Genomic DNA, 5,771 nt, shown 5'->3' on the forward strand with positions numbered 1-5,771 from the left:
TAAAATTAATTATTAATATATTTATATATAAATATATATTATTTAATTTATTTTTAATGTATATTTATATTTCGTTATATATTTTATATCAGTAACTGATTTTAGTTGTTAGCATAATTATTAATTTTTAATAAGTTTATTTAATTTTTTTTCAATTTGTAATAGCATAATTAAGAATGATAAATAATTAAATTATTAGTCAAATTTATCATATTATCTACTTTATTAATTACTTAAGTATTTTTTATTAACAAAAACATGTTCAATCAATATTTATTATTTTTGTCAAAATTATTAATTTTTTGAGAGTTACTTTGTCTTCTATGTTTTTTTAAAGTTATTTTTGTTCGTTTCAAAAATTTTGGTACTAATTTCATAATTTATTCTAATTCGAAATAGTCCTAAAATTTTTGTTTAAAACAGATGTTAATAAGATAAAACAATCAAAAATGACATTAAATTAAGAAAGTGAAATTAATCTCCTTTCCAGTTCCGCGTTGATGTCAATGAATAATACTCTCTATCTCGCTGCTTCGACAATTTCCCCTTATTCACACGAACACAAACCCTTGAAGTAGTGATCTATATACATGGCTTCCACCTTTTCTTATTTATCTAGATCATGCAAGTATCATGTGTTCCTGAGTTTCATTTCTGAGTTTCAGGAGTGAAGACACTCGCTCTGGATTCACTAGCCATCTTTAATAAAACTCTTCTACATACATGGCTTTCACCTATTCTTCTTCATTTAGATCATGCAAGTATCATGTATTTCTGAGTTTCAGAAGTGAAGACACTCGCTATGTATTCACTAGCTATGTATTTCTGAGTTTCAAAAGTGAAGAGTATTTGGATTTGTCCAAACAGGTGATCCAATATTGTGCTGGTCTTCCATTGGCACTTGAGGTGTTGGGTTCCCACCTTTATGGTAGACCCATTAAAGATTGACAAAGTGATCTTTGAAAATTAGAGAGCTTTCCAAATGTCGATATTTTTTATTAGTTAAAAATAAGTTATGGTGGTCTAGATTCCATGGACAAGGATATTTTTTTAGACATTGCTTATTTTTTCAAAGGATGGTTTCAAGGTACTGTTATAGCTATGTTAAAAGGGCGTGGTTATCATCTTGAAATTGGTATCGCGACTTTGATTGTTAGATCTCTACTCACTATAAATGAGGAAGGTAGGTTGAAGATGCGTGATTTGGTCGAAGAAATGGGCAAACATATTGTAATTCAGGAATCTCCAAATGATCCTGTAAGCATAGCATGTTGCAAAGTTACGAGGACATCGATATTGTTCTTACTCAAAACAAGATAAATGGAAACTTTTTCACAGTTATAAAACTAGAAAATTAGAAGAAGAATTTGATAATGCGTCTAATATTGTATTTTCGCAATTAAAAAAAATTCTCTTTCTCTCCCTCTCTTGAAAAATATATCAATTCAGTATAATCGAATGACTTTTCGTTGATTTGTTGTTTAGGGAACTGAGGCAACTCAGAGCATTGTTTTAGACGACAATATTGAGGTATATGAAGGACAATATATAGTGCGTTGGAGAGATTTAACTTTTTCAAATATATGTCAGCTAAAGCTCCTCATTTTAGATGGCGTGAAAGCTCCAGTTCTTAGTTATATTCCTCCTTTATTGAGAGTTTTGCGTTGGATAGAGTGTCTAATGAAAACTGTGCCCTTTATAGATCAATACTATGAGCTTGTTGAAATTAATCTGTCTTATAGCTACTGCATTGTACAATTATGGCATGGAAAAAAGGTATACATTTTGGTCCAGAGCTCTATTAAATTTTACTGCATTGATTATTGTTTGCAAGGATAATAATGGTGTGATGTTTGTTTCTTTGTTCAGTTTCTAAAAAAGCTGAAGTACTTATATCTGTCTCATTGCTTTCGGCTGAAACGAATTCCAGGTCTTTCTGAAGCTCCCAATCTTGAAATACTTGACGCTAAATTTTGTGAAGAACTGAGTCATTTTACCTTGTATCCAACACGTCACAACTCACAAGAGTCTTGTTAAACTTAATTTACTTGGTTGCTCAAGTCTTGAAATTCTTGGGAGTAAATTGGAGATGAATTCCCTTAAGGAATTACATCTTCATGGCTGCAGAAGTATGAGGAAACTTTCAGAATTTGGAGAATGCATGAAACATTTATCAGTTCTTACTTTGTCGAAAACAGCCATAGAAGAACTACCCACAACGGTTAACTGTTTAGTTGGTCTAAAGGAGTTGCACTTAGACGGTTGCGAAATGCTTACTTGCCTTCCAGACAGCATTCAAAAGTTAAAATTCCTCATCCTTTTGGATCTTTCTGGCTGTCCAAATGTCCTTCAGTCTTTGCATTCTCTGTCTAGTCTGATCTCATTGGACACTCTGAAATTAACGGGGTGTTTTCTCACATTTCAAGAGTCATGGTCTTATAATCTTGACAACTTAGTGTCTTTGATGGATTTGGACTTATCCGAAAACAATTTTATAAGGGTTCCAATAAATATCCATGAACTCCCCAAGCTTAGACGTCTGAATCTAGACCGCTGCCCTAATTTGAAGGTTTTACCAGAGCTTCTATTAAGTATAAGAGAGCTAAATGCACGACATTCTACATCACTGGATACAAAGCATTCGAATGTGATATCAAAGGTGTCTTGTGGTTTTGCAGCATCAACTAACCATGATTCTGATGGGATCTTGCAAATGTGGATTGCACAGAACCAAATAAAGATATTTGGGTTGGCCATAGGGGAGGAAATTCACATTGCCACATAATGAAACCATGGCTCTTGCTCTCTGTTTCCAATTTTGCCCACTGAATAGTTATGATTTTACAAGACCTACTGTAGGGTGGGTGATTTGCAACGGTGAGAAATTCATCAAAAAGGATTTAACTGCGATGTGTGAAACTAAACGTCTCAGCATTTCATCCTTTCCTTGACCAGTGACTATTTTGTTGACCAATTCTGCCAAGACTATCGCTTTGAAATGGTAATGCCTCGGTGCTTTCGAATGAAAGTAGAGAGTTGTGGGGCTCGGTGGGTGTGCAAGCAAGACATCCAAGATTTGAAGAAAATGGAACCGGAACATCAAAAAGAAAAGCAACTTTTGAAGGCCGTGTTTATTATGTTCATGTGTAATGGATTTTCCACGTTTTTGGAAAAATGTTTAAATTGAGTTTCATGGTATTAAATAAATTAATAGTACCTTTAAAGTTTACTTCTCCTCACTACGCGATTTATTATATCCATGTCCATTTCAGATACACTTTGGTCTAAGGATTAAAGCATCTTGTTGAAATAGTTTCGCCACTAGTTTCAGCGAAAGATCATTTTATTTTTTAAGTTATGATGTTTAAATATCAAATAAGACAATATATATTATAGTAATTGGCAATACATTTCTTAATTTATTATTCGATTACACACTTACCTCAGTACTTTCCAAGGAAAGAACCAATTCAATTTTTTGTTTAATTATTTAAAAAAATGTTCTAAATCTTATATGCAGTCTAAATTTATCTTGTCAATTTCTACGCGCTTTATTTGCAAAGAAAAATGCACTTTTCATGCAAAAATTCTTCCTTCTTTTCAAAACATGAATAGTAGTTGTTCTTGTGTGAGTGGCCGACTCTAAGGTATACTCGCTTTTTCTTGGACAAGAAAGATGATACGTCGGTTTTCTTTAAAAACGCATCGGTGGCACCTGCAAAGGCACTTCAACGCTCAAATTAGTAAGAGTAGAAGATAAATATCAAATTACTCAGAATGAATAGAGTACCTCTCTCCTGTCAGGAGTGGATGTATTTATAGAATTATTGTACTACAGGTGGGTTACTTAGTGAGTCTAATATTGTGGAGCTGTTACATAGTGATGTTTGACTTTTTAAGATAAACATGTTAAGAGAGTAAAAGTGTTTATTTAGTTTTAAGTCAATAGATTCTGATTTATAGTTTTACCTGAACCAGGTTATCGCCAACGAATCAGTAGTAATAGAAAAAACAAAAAAAAATGATATTTAATTTCTACCAACCTTTTTTTAACAAAAATGTTAGGTGTATATCAAAGTTAACCGTTATATATTTATATATAAATATCTATGTTGTTTAACTCGTTTTTAATATATATTCTATATTTTAACATATATTTATATTAGTGACTAATTTTAATATACACCTAGAATGATTATTTCATTATATACAAGAATGTTGAAGTTCTTAGTCTCATGCAAATAGAAAACATAAGAATCCTCCATTATTTACAACTTCCTTAAGGCCAATTTTGGCAAAAAAAGAACATGTAAAAGAAACAAAAACAAAAACAAAAACAAAGGAACAAACCCTCACATTTAGTGCTCAAAATTGCAAGCAATAAGTGTGAGTTCACTTATTACTTACTGTTAGAAAAGTATGAGGGTTAAATACTGTAACAATGTAGAATCATGGAACTATAAATAAAGCAATACTGTCTCACCATGTTATTCAAACCAATTTATGTCCAACTGTCTTAGTTTTGTAAGTCACTTATGTGTATCTTGATAAATACATGTTTTTGTGGATCCCATAGTGAAAATCAACACATGATGAGTTTATGTGATATTTTCACATGTTTTTCTTCTTCATTAGAGTTGAAGGCATACATGTAAATCTATAGTTTATTGTAAGCAGCGAAATCAAAGTCGAGAGCAGGATATCTCAAACCAACCTGCACGTTCAAATGACTTTCTGCTTGGCATAAATGAAGGATCCATGCCCCAATCCTTTGAAATCTACTTATCTGCATGAAAAAAGGAGTTTCATTATCATCTAAGATGCAAAAACAATAATGTAATGCATATGAATCAATGACTACTAAAACATCTTTTAGGGACTTTAGAGTAAGGAAGGAAATGAAGATTTTGCAACCCACCTCGTCCTGCAGATTTTTGAGATTGTCCCAGTAAGCCAAGGAAAGATTCATGATGGTTGCAATCTTTCTGAATCCATCCATGCGAGTGATAGCCTTCTCGATATTAGGAGTTTCCACGGCCTTTTCAAAACCAGACGAAGCAATTTGTTGCCCTGAATTTGTTTCCTCTGTATTCTTATTGCCGACAAATTGGATGGCAGATCTTCAAAAATGACCTGAAATGAAATAAGAAAAAGAACTAAAAAAATTCCAGCAATTAAAACAGTTACTATATTTTTGTTACATGGAGATCAATTTTGGATTGTATAGTTGAACCATCTAAGAGACAAACCTCCTCCATGATAGCCTCCAAAAGGAAAGTATCTTTGTGCATTTTTATCTCCACAGAGTACTTCAGTTTCAGCAGTGTGTGACGATTTCCTAGTTGTTCAAAAATCCATTTTCCTTAGAACGAATCAAAATCCCCTTCAACTTGTTCAAAACCTATCTCTTGCTCTGAATTTTCACACAAATCTAATACAACTCGAGCATGAAGCACCATATAAAGAAGGCCTTTACACCCTTCCTGCATGTCAATTAAACTATTAAGTTACATCAATCGTGTAGTGCTTAGGCAACACATAATTCATGCCTAATCTTGTTCTAGAGACGGCTAAACATGGTTCCATACCTGAAGAATGCAGACTTTATTGTTATCTCGCCATAAAATCCTACTGATTGCTAAATTTGGAATGATCCTGCAACAAATTACATTGAATCTATTTGATCGAATATGGCAATACTTCTGGAAAATTTTCAATGTGAGGTTCGGTATATGAAAAAGAATAAATGACTCACTCAGGTAGTTTCTCGT

At 32.7% G+C, this 5,771-nt stretch overlaps 1 long non-coding RNA gene and 2 pseudogenes across 1 annotated transcript; 2 read left to right on the forward strand and 1 right to left on the reverse strand.

Annotated features, from left to right (window-relative positions):
• The first annotated feature begins 508 nt into the window (after nucleotides 1-508).
• LOC130946706 (disease resistance protein RUN1-like) lies at nucleotides 509-1,895 on the forward strand (annotated as a pseudogene).
• On the forward strand, nucleotides 1,846-3,110 carry LOC130946150 (disease resistance-like protein CSA1; annotated as a pseudogene).
• Nucleotides 3,111-4,663: 1,553 nt separating this feature from the next.
• On the reverse strand, nucleotides 4,664-5,480 carry LOC130943528 (uncharacterized). The gene is made up of 3 exons (XR_009071835.1): nucleotides 5,250-5,480; nucleotides 4,919-5,133; nucleotides 4,664-4,786 (listed from the first exon to the last, which is right to left on the reverse strand). It is a non-coding gene; the product is annotated as an uncharacterized LOC130943528 (long non-coding RNA).
• Between the last annotated feature and the right edge of the window lie 291 nt (nucleotides 5,481-5,771).

The sequence above is a fragment of the Arachis stenosperma genome, chromosome 8 (assembly GCF_014773155.1).
Source record: "Arachis stenosperma cultivar V10309 chromosome 8, arast.V10309.gnm1.PFL2, whole genome shotgun sequence".
Taxonomy (NCBI): Eukaryota; Viridiplantae; Streptophyta; class Magnoliopsida; order Fabales; family Fabaceae; genus Arachis; species Arachis stenosperma.